At 45.0% G+C, this 9,616-nt stretch overlaps 1 protein-coding gene across 3 annotated transcripts in view; it reads left to right on the top strand.

Moving 5' to 3' along the window:
• Positions 1-9,616, top strand: part of FRMPD4 (FERM and PDZ domain containing 4) — a 565,544-nt gene that overhangs the window by 142,308 nt on the left and 413,620 nt on the right. The gene's annotated exons all lie outside the window — the stretch shown is intronic.

Below are 9,616 nucleotides of genomic sequence, written 5' to 3'. Positions count from 1 at the left end.
CACGATTTGAGTTTTATAGCTTATGTCAGCAGCCAAGTAATCCATGGAGTGAGTGCACGCAGCCTTCATTTGTTGCATATATATTCCTCCTGAGAATGTGGTTCTGGAGGGGTGTTGGGAGTAGGAAGCAGGGCCCGGGGGGGGGGGGGTGGGGAGTGGTCCATGGCCCATCTGCCTTCAGAGCCCATGCTGGTTCCACTGGAACACAGGATGGCCCCCGCTTTTCAGCTGCGAGTTCTGGAGAGGAGACACGCACGTAAATAACCGTTGCCCAAGATAGGATGCGTTTCCTTTTTAGAAGGCAGCGAGACATGGTGTCACAGGAACCCAGAAGAGCTAAGATTACTGCCAGCTGAGGAAATACAAGCTCTCACAGGAAAGGTAACGTTTCAGCGCGCCTTTGATTGACAGGTGACATTTGAAGGTGTGGGGATGCAGCAAAGCAGGACTTCAACAGAATTCCAGAGGACTTGATCCAAGTCTCAGAAGAGGGAAAGGCACGAGGTCAGCTCCTTGAGACAGAAATGCAAGGAACAGATGCTAGAAGTGGGAAAGGAGTCCCCTCCCTGGACAGCCAGCAGGGCTAGGTGGCATTGTCCTTTTATTGAGAGGGTAATGGGAAGGTCACAAAGGAGGTGGAATTGGGAATGACCAGAACCGTTGAGGAAGATTAATTGATGGTATTTAGGTGATCTGGAGATCAGTTTAGCTCAGCCTCTGTCTTCACTGAAGAATAAACTTGAGCCCAGGAGGGGCAGCAGCTTATCAAGACCACAGAGTGAATAGGGGAGTCAACCTTGGTCTCTAGACAGACAATTTTTCCTTCTTACCACCAAGACATTATGGGTCAAGATCAACCTCCAGCCCTATAGCTTTTTAAAAATATTAATTAATTAATTAATTTATGTTTTTTAAAGTAAGCTCTATGCCCAACATGGGGCTTGAGCTCAGGACGGTGAGATCAAGAGCCATATGCTCTACTAACTGAGGCTGTCAGGCTCCCCTCCAGCCCTGTAACTTGATTCACAAAAACCTTTCCCCTCCCTATACCATGGCAGAGGTGGAAAGGAACAAGATAAAACGGATAGGTAGCTAAAATATCAGATACTTGTTTGATTAAATACCAATTTTCAAGTTTTTTTGGACAAGTTTTCAAGTTTTACAGTAGCACTATCCAATAGAAATGAGACACATGAGAAATTAAAAATTTCCCAGTAGTTATATTTTTATTTTTATTTTTATTAAAGATTTTATTTATTTGACAGAGAGCACAAGCAGAAATAGAGCGACAGGCAGAGGGAGAAGCAGGCTCCCCGCTGAACAGGGAGCCTGATGTGAGGCTTGATCCCAGGATCCCGGGATCATGACGTGAGCTGAAGGCAGACACCCAACCAACTGAGCCACCCAGGTGTCCCCCCAGTAGTTATATTATATTTTTAAAAAGTTACAAATGGTGAAATTAATTTTAATAACATACCTGACTTCACCCAATAGATCTAGAGTATGATCATTTCAACGTGTAATCAATATAAAAAGTATCATTAAGACATTTTACTGCTTTTTTTTAAATTAAGTTTTTGTAATTGTACAATTACGGCATATCACTATTAGGACTCTCCACCATATAAGAGCTCAATAACTATCTGGGGCTGTTGCTACTATATTGAACAACACAGATAGAAAGCTTTAGACTAAGGTTTAAAAGGTGGTTTCTGAATTTTTAGTGTGGCATTTCTTATCCTAATTGGTCTTACTTTTGTCTGATGTAGCTAGTCTCAGGAATTGCAAGAAATAATGGAATGTCTCCAAAATCCACCCTCTGTGTGAAACATAGAATCTCACTTTTTATTCTCCCACTAGAAATCTCCATGGGGGCTCTGCTTAGGTTTCAAGTCCTTGGCGAACCTTTTAGTTCACTGGTCTCAGAAGGGTCCATTTTTCCCCCCAGGAAGTTGTGGTCCTTTTCTTTATTTTATTTTATTTATTCATGAGAAACACAGAGAGAGAGGGAGAGACACAGGCAGAGGGAGAAGCAAGCTCCATGCAGGGAGCCTGAGGTGGGACTCGATTCCGGGTCTCCAGGATCACGCCCTGGGCCAAAGGCAGGCGCTAAACCGCCGAGCCACCCGGGCTGCCCTGGTCCTTTTCTTAATAAAATTGATCTCACCTAAAATTTAGGGTTTAATATTAACAAAAAAGAGTCCCCTCACTCCACCTCCCCAAGTGCAAAGAGGTACCAAGTTTATCTTCTGATAGGAAATCCCCCGGGAATGGGGCTTTTTTTTTTTGTTTTCCAGCTCTTGCTGGATTTTCACCCATTTCAGCTGCTACTTCTGGTCACAAATACTTTCAGCCACCTGTTCTCTGAATATATTCTTTTCCCAACTGGCTTCCCATTTGTTTTGATACTGGCAAAGCAGATTCCAGCCATCACTCATTTATTAAACCCATTCAATCTGAAAAGCTTTGTCCACATGCAGCCAAGAAGAAAAAGTCACAGGCATCATTTCCAAATCTAATTCTAAAAGTGAAAAAACAGCCCATCAATTTTTTTTAATTTTTATTTATTTATGATAGTCACAGAGAGAGAGAGAGAAAGAGGCAGAGACACAGGCAGAGGGAGAAGCAGGCTCCATGCACCGGGAGCCCAATGTGGGATTCGATCCCGGGTCTCCAGGATCGCGCCCTGGGCCAAAGGCAGGCGCCAAACCGCTGCGCCACCCAGGGATCCCCCCCATCAATTCATCTAGCCTGCAGCTTAACTCCTAAGGGGAAAATAAGGAGATAAGGAAGATATTCCTTTCTGATTGGAGCGGAAGTGGGAAGGCAAGCCTACAAGGGGCCTTTATAGTGCCTCGGTTTTCATATCACCTAAATGACCCTGGTATAGCAAATGGTTTCTGGGCCCCGCAGGAAAACCCTGCATCCTCCTTCTGCTTGGATGAGCTAAGGGCACCCTATTGGAAGCGTCTGGGATTCACTATGTGAGAACTGTTTTGCTCTTCCTTCGGGTAAGCCAAAAGTGCTAAGCCGTCAACATTTCTGGGAGCAGCCTCAGCTAATGACCTGTGGGACTTGGAGGGTAAATAGCCCAGCCCCCTCCCTCCTCAGGTGGAAGAACTCCGAAGCATGTTGTACAGAGTCTCATTATTTCTATCAGAGCTTCCTGGAACAATCTCACAGATAAAAGTGTTTTCACCCAAATCTTTGCCTCCAGGGTCTGCTTCTGAGGACCCCAGCTGCCCTGGCCAGCATTGCTCAGAAGCCCATCATGTTTGTTGCCATTGCATCTACATTGGTCTTGGGTTGTGAGTGCCTCCAGTAGTATAATGGAGTTCTAAGACTTGTCTGTCCCACCCTTTCTCTTCCCAGCAACACCCAGGGATGGGCCCAGGATTCTTGGTGGACCTAACCTTCTGCTCACCATCACTGGTGCAGCCTCTACTCTGCTGCCATCTTGGCCTCCTCTGGTTCAGGGCAGTGCAGCATCTGCTACCTCCCTGCTGGCCTGGATGCTCTCGGACTGCTGGAGCTGTCCATTTTCAAGCATAGAAAGCTATTTGTTTTCTGGTATTCCGGTGGTGGTTCTTGTCTTTCAGAGAGAGTGGTTTTGGTCTCTTTCTTGAAGACCACCTCCAGTGGGCTCATGCATGTTAGCCGTTCCTAACAGGTTCCTCTCAAGCCTCTGCAGGCAGGCTCCTTCGGGGCTGACAGGGGACACGTGGCCTTGTATCTCCTCTGAAAAAAACTTCGATATCTCAATCCTTTTCTCTTGCATGTGAGGTCCTAGCTCTCCACAGGCCTGGTTCAACATATCGGGGGATTCATCACTCCACATCTTGACATCCTGGGGAGTACAACATCCTCATTCCCCTTTGCTCCTAGAGGTCCCCAGGTGCAGAGATGGCATGCTTCTCTGGGTGGGCTGGCACATTCAGCTGAAGAGCACAATGACCGAGATGCAGACTCTGAACGGCGCCAGAATGATGGGGCTCGAATCCCTACTCCATCTCTTCCTGGCAGGGGACCCAGGTCCCCTCTGTGCCTTAGTTCCCTTATGAAATGAGGATAATAACAGGACTCACTTTGTAGGGTGTCAGGAATATTGAGGTTACAGATGTAAACTCTGCTGTGTATAGAGCACAGTGGTGGCTTGTTATTTAGTATACATGAATACACACGCACACACCCATTCATACACATCCACCCTTGAATCTCAGACACGAATGGTAAACATTCGTGGTCTGCTGTGTAATGAAGAGTGTTAATCCACAGAGAAAGTCATGTTACTTCATCGGAGCCATAATAAACGTAAGGATGGTAACTGTTCACATACCTTGAAGCCCCAGTACCCTTGGGGGATTGCACTGACAGAGCCTTCCTTTCCCAGGCCCTAGCCTTCCCATTCACTACCCATGACTTAAGACAGCTACTTTGCTCTACCATTCAGTCTGGTCCCCTGCAAAATGGAGATACCGATAGCCAATATAGGGCTGCCGACCCCATCATGACCAGAGTCCCGCTATCTTTCCCCCCAATTCCTGTGGGCCTGCTGTATCTCCATCGAGTCGTTCTGCTTTCCTGACCTCCTTTCTGGAGGCACACGAGGCCTGCCCTTGTACTGCTTCCTAAGGATCCTGTCTCAGCTGATAGCAATATTTTTCCTTTGCTTCTGTCTTCCATTTCTTGGAGGAAAGTAAAAGAAGCCCCAAGCATTATACGGGGAGAAGTGAAGAAAACCAATCAAAACAAAAAGCCAGCAGCTGCCTCTGTTTCGTTTTCATTGTTGGGTGCTAATCACCCACCCCAGTGGCAGGGAAGTTTGGGTGATGGGACAGGTGAGATAGGTGATGGGGATGAAGGAGCACACTTATCTTGATGAGCACAGGGTCATGCAGGGAAGGGCTGAATCACTGTATTGTGCACCTGAAGCTAATATTACATTTCATGTGAACTGTACTGGAATTAAAATAAAATAATCAAATGAAAGAATAAAAGAAAGTTCCACAGAATATTAGGCTGAAGTACAGGTTCCTTTATTATGGAGTTTCATCTCCCAAACAAAGGAAGTAGATAAAAGGATGAGGTATCTGCCATGATCAACATGAAGTTTTCAAAGTGAAGAATTCTGAACTCTTTGAATCTTTATTAAAAAAAAAATTTTCCCTCTTGTCCAGCAACCTTTTGTCATTTTTGTTAATTTTAATATTCGCAATGGGATATATCATGACAGACCTTGTGCTTTGCAGATATGATCTTATTTAATAGCCATCCCAATCTGGTCAGGTAGATATTACTTTATTTCAGTGAGTCATTTGAAAATTGGGATTCCAAGATACTAATTAACATTCCCAAGGTCAGTGTTAGCAGTAGAACCAAGATTTAAAACCGAGTTAATGAGATTCCAAAGCCTATATGATGTTGATCTGAGTTTCTCTCCTCATTCGCCCTGTATGTACCCACAAGTTCTGACGTTTGATTAATAGACCTCCTGTTACCTAGGAAGCAGTTAATGGACTGTTGATACAGATGTCATCATAAATGAAGAGGCCTGAGGGACCTTTCTAGGTTGTCTTTTCATTGTGAATATAAGAATTTTGAAAACAAATGAACTCAGATGTCACCCATATGGAATTGATGCCGAGGTTAACTGTATATTATGGCTCTTGCAGTGTGAGGCCCCTCACCCTCTCCATGACCTGCATATCTTTCAACCTGTCAGAAGACCTACAGGAAGTCCTGGATTTTCAAAAACTGGAAGCCGGGTAGCCCGGGTGGCTCAGTGGTTTAGCGCCGCCTTCAGCCCAGGGTGTGATCCTGGAGACCTGGGATCGAGTTCTGCGTCGGGCTCCCTGCATGGAGCCTGCTTCTCCCTCTGCCTGTGTCTCTGCCTCTCTCTCTCCCTCTCATGAATAAATAAAATCTTTAAAAAACAAACAAAAAAACCCCCCAAAACTGGAAGCCCAAGCCCAGGCAAGGGATCATGACAGAAACCAACACAAGCTTCCCCATCAGGCACGGGGCTAAAGGACTGTGATATTTTTAATTTTTTAAATAGTAAAGAAAAAATTGAACTTTTAGGTCAAAGAACATATCTTAATATAAAATATTAATATATTTGAAACCCTTCTACCAACATAGTTATACAATATAGCTTTTAATTTTTTTTAGGGATGAAGGAGTACGCAAAGGGAAAAGTCAAAGTGCCTTGAGCCCATGGAAAGGATCATGGCAGGTGGCAACTGAAACCAAAGCCCGAAGCAAAAACTGGTTTCATGCAAATCCAAGTGTACTGTTGTGAAGGCTTTGTGGACATTTGAGTGATCCTGAGGGCTTGGAGAAGCTCAGGAGAACTCTCACAGAGTGGTAGGATAATGACAGTTTGTCATCTGTAAAACAAAAGGGAATTAGAATCATCTAGGAGGGGAGGGACTCAATCATGTTGGAGCCACTACTAGGGCCTATATCAGCTTACTCTTGGCTTGACACAAACTATGTTAAGTACTACAGGGCAAATGGGTGCCCATCGTCAGGACATGTGTGCAGTATGGAGGCCCAGAAATCTTCTAATTGTTCACTGTCTATTCCTGCCGTGTCCAGCACCGAGCCAATAGCCACACGTGGGTAGTGCAATGTAAATTAATTAAAATTGAACATAATTAAAAACTTAGGGGCACTTGGGTTGCTCAGTGGTTGAGCATCTATCTGCCTTCAGCTTAGGTCGTGATCCTGAGAGCCTGCTTTTCACTCTGCCTATGTCTCTGCCTCTCTCATGAAAAAAAAAAAAAAAAAAAAAAAAACTTAGGGGGGCCTGGGTGGCTCAGTTGAACTACTGTCTTCTACTCAGGTCATGATCCTGGGGTGGGGCCCTGCATCAGGCTCTCTGTTCTCTTTATTTATTTGAGAGAAAGAAAGCGAGAGAGTGAGAGCAAGAGTACACCTGAACCTGGGGCGGGCAGAGGGGTGGGGAGTAGAGGCAGTGGGAGAGAGAAACCCAAGCAGAATCCTTGCACTGAACATGGAGCCCAAGGCTGGGCTTGATCCCAGGATCTGAGATCATGACCTGAGCTGAAGGAGTCAGAGGCTTAACCATCCGTGACACTGAGGCGCCACCCTTCACTGCCCACTTTAATTGTGGCCAGGGGCTACCCACTGGACAGTGCGGATGCAGAGCTTTCCCATCAGTGTAGAAAGTTGGAGTGGACGGTGCTGATCTACAAACTGTATTAAAAACTTCTCTAAGGTGATTGGCAATGTGATTTTCCAGATGCAAACTCTTAAGTCACGGACCCTGCAGAGAAGAAACAGGCCACCCAGTCTTATTTCTGCTAGCATCAACACCTCTCTTGCAAAGTTCCGTCTGTTGCTGTGACAATCCAGCATTTTAGGGAGGAGGCCAAGTGGAAAACCGAGGAGGCATGCCTGTTTAATGAAAAGATGGGGATGATTTGCAGTCAATTCCGTCGTTATTTCTAAGTGAGTGCTTTTCAAGTCCTTGAGATCATTTTGTTCTCGTGGGCAAATTAAACCCATCTTTGGAAATCTCATTTGTGCCCTCAAACTGATGAACACACGCTGCACAGAGCGCAGATACTTTTCAGCGAGGCAGGGTCAAACGGTGATACATGCTAAATGGATGGGCTCTTAATTAATGAGGTTTTAGTGAGACCGTATTTTCTCTAGTAAACATTTCAGTTGAGTTTTCAGAGTTTCAATTGCTTATGTGACTAATTACCATATAAGATGCATTGGATGCCTCTGTAAATATGTGAACAATTTTTCTTTCCATTGCTAATATTTGTTCTCACATCCGTTTACCAGCATGGCACAACGAATAACACCCCAGACAGTCCCATAGGCTCACATAAAATATTTGTGTGTTTTTAGGACTCTTGTTCCTGTTATTTCTAGAACATAAATTTCAGAAATTCTGAAAAATCTGTTTGGAAACTTTTTGTTGTTGTTAAAAGAGCTCGAGCAGTGAGGAGGGGCAGAGGGAGAGAGAGAGAGAATCTCAGGCAGGCTCCATGCCCAGTGCGGTGTCCTTTGTGGGGCTTGATCTCCCAACCCCGAGATCCTGACCTGAGCCGAAATCAAGAATTGGATGCTTACCTGAGTGAACCACCCAGGTGCCCCTGGAAACAAATGATTAATAGTCTTTGATGTATAGATAGCTCAGGAACTATATCTTGTGGTTCATTTTACCACCACAGATTTTCCCAGACTGTGCTTGGAGGTACCCAGCTGTGCCATGAACTACGATAATGGGTTTTCATCAAAAGCAAAAAAAAAGAAAAAAAAAAACAAAAAAAACACAAACCCACTGGCAGGTAGTGTGGCAAACACTGCACATGAATCTAATAGTTTGTAAGAAATAATCTATTGAAGATGTGCTTATTCAGCTTTTCTTCACCTTTCTTTGGTTACAAATCACTCCATCCTAAAGTCCCTGAATACTATGTTAGTGTTATTTCCTGAAAGTTCAGAAATAGGATGTGGGGGCCTCCAGACACACTAATGGACTCTGCTGCTTTTGTTCTCTTAACTCCCTCTGCAGTCGGCACCTCCAGTTTGGCATCTTTATCCTTCTGTAAGGTACCCCAGATGCCAAACAGATTACCTTACTGCTCCCCCACTCCCCTCCTTATGCACTCAAACTCATTCCGTTCCTTGGATAGTGACTGGTTCCATTGCCCCTTGTGGGAAGAGGAATTCCTTTTGTATCTTGACCAGAGCAGGGGAGACGTGTTTGCAGTAGGTAAACCCTGCACTGCAGACAAAAATGTACTTTCCTAACGTGTTGTAGGCTGGGGTTAGGAAAGCTGAACTAACCCGCTACAGCCTGTTGGAACTTCCAGGATGGGGCTTGGTTTACAGCACTCTTACCTCATGGGGATTCATGTTCACCTTCGAGTCCGTGTCCCAAAAATGCCTTGAAGATGTGTCCCACATTCGGGTGCAGGACCTTGGATCTGTCCGTGTAGCATTTTCTTGTGCTAGGTTTGGCCTGTCCTTTCCAGCTGTCAAAATTCTTAAAGGTAGTGAAGGGGTTAAAAACATAGATCTCTCTAGACAGCCTGTTTTGTCATTCTGTCTCTGCTTCCTCCAGGGCTTTGAGAACTGGGTGAACTTTAAAATTTCTCTATCCCGGGATGCCTGGGTGGCTCAGCGGTTGAGCATCTGCCTTTGGCTCAGGGCGTGGTCCTGGGGTCCAGGATCAAGTCCACATTGGGCTCTTTGTAGGAAGCCTGCTTTTCCCACTGCCTGTGTCTCTGCCTCTCTCTGCGTGTGTCTCTCAAGAATAAATAAGATCTTTAAAAAAATAAAAAATAAAATCTCTCTAGTCCTCAGCATTCTTATCTGTAAGATGGTGAAAATAAGATGACCCATAACATAAGGTTGTTGAGAGAACTGTAGAAGTTAAATTAGGTAAAGCATTTTTTTTTAAAGATTTATTTTTTCCTAAGAGACACAGAAAGGCAGAGACATAGGCGGAGGGAGAAGCAGACATAGATAGAGGGAGTAGCAGGCCCACCACGGAGAGCCCAATGTGGGACTTAATCCTGGAACCCTGCGGTCAAGACCTGAGCCAAAGGCCACTGAGTCACCCGGGCGT

Source organism: Canis aureus, chromosome X (assembly GCF_053574225.1).
Source record: "Canis aureus isolate CA01 chromosome X, VMU_Caureus_v.1.0, whole genome shotgun sequence".
Classification (NCBI taxonomy): domain Eukaryota; kingdom Metazoa; phylum Chordata; class Mammalia; order Carnivora; family Canidae; genus Canis; species Canis aureus.
The sequence above is the reverse complement of the archived record's forward strand: the minus strand, read 5'-3'. Positions and strand labels throughout refer to the sequence as shown.